The sequence below is a fragment of the Sinocyclocheilus grahami genome, unplaced genomic scaffold (assembly GCF_001515645.1).
Source record: "Sinocyclocheilus grahami isolate Dianchi unplaced genomic scaffold, SAMN03320097.WGS_v1.1 scaffold1313.1, whole genome shotgun sequence".
Taxonomy (NCBI): domain Eukaryota; kingdom Metazoa; phylum Chordata; class Actinopteri; order Cypriniformes; family Cyprinidae; genus Sinocyclocheilus; species Sinocyclocheilus grahami.
The window spans coordinates 267,266-268,496 of record NW_015506492.1 but is presented as its reverse complement, the minus strand read 5'-3'; positions in this window follow the sequence as shown (position 1 = coordinate 268,496).

Sequence of the window (1,231 nt, the reverse complement as noted above, 5' to 3'; positions counted from 1 at the left end):
TATTAATAAACTGTTATGTGGACTCTCCCCAACCTTAAATCTTAAACCTTAAATGTATTTACCTCACCAATAGTCTGTTTGCTTATTTATAATCAGATTAAATGCCATTAGTTAAATAAAGTAGGCTTTTTGTGTGATGGTAGTGCAAGGACAGAGAGAGGAAAATGGAGAGAGAAAGGACAGAGAGAGGAAAATGGAGAGAGAAAGGACAGAGAGAGAGAGAACAAGAGCAAGAAGAACCAGGTGAGAAAGTGGACAGATACTGAAGATTGTAGAAGTGGAAAAACAGAGGCAGAGGGGCAAACCCATTCAATCTGCAGTATAATTTTACATGCATTTTATGGATGCTATGTGTTTTCCCCCCATATTAAATGCTTTCCAGAAGTATACGTACAACATAACTATTTTATAAACAGTATAATTGTAACAAAAATAATTATATATTGTTGTAAAGTTAAATTAATAACACCTTTGCAAAGCACTGTCTGGATGTCACTTTATCATAAGGGGCTAAAAATATTATCATAGATATTGTATACACCTGTGTTTTGATTTAGCATCTATTTTGTCACACAGATTCAGCTAGGAAAGAATCAGTGATGAAAGGGGAAGAACAGGCATCACAGCAAGGGACAGCAATTGGTGATCTAGGGACTCCAGAAAGTGGCCCAAGGCAGGTCCATCTCCTACAGTACCCCGTCAGCAAAGAGCCTTTAACAAGACTTGGTTTGAGCCATTTAAATGGTTGGAGTACTCTGTAGTGTGAAACTCTGCATTTTGCTTCACTTGTCATCTGTATGGAAGGCTGAACATTCGCACCAATAAAGATGCCCTCAGTGACTCCGGGTTTTCAAATTGGAAGAGGCCTTTGGAATCCTTTCGGGAGCATGAGAAGTGTTCCCACCATACGTTCACCATGACATGTTGGCAGAGTTCTAAAAGCTCGAAAACTCAAGGGGATGTAATTGAGCAGCTGAAAATGGCTAGTGCAGCAGAGATATCAGAAAGGCGCCAATACCTTCACCGCATTGTGGCAGTAACCACCTTTTTAGGAAAGCAAGGCATCCCATTCCGTGGGCATGATGAGCAGGAGTCTAGCCAAAATCAAGGCAACTTTATTGAATATATGAAGCTCCTCAAACAATTTGACCCATTTTTACAAAAATATACTCCCCCTTCTCATACCACATTGTAGCTAATCAGCTCATGGGAAATATGAATAATTAACCAT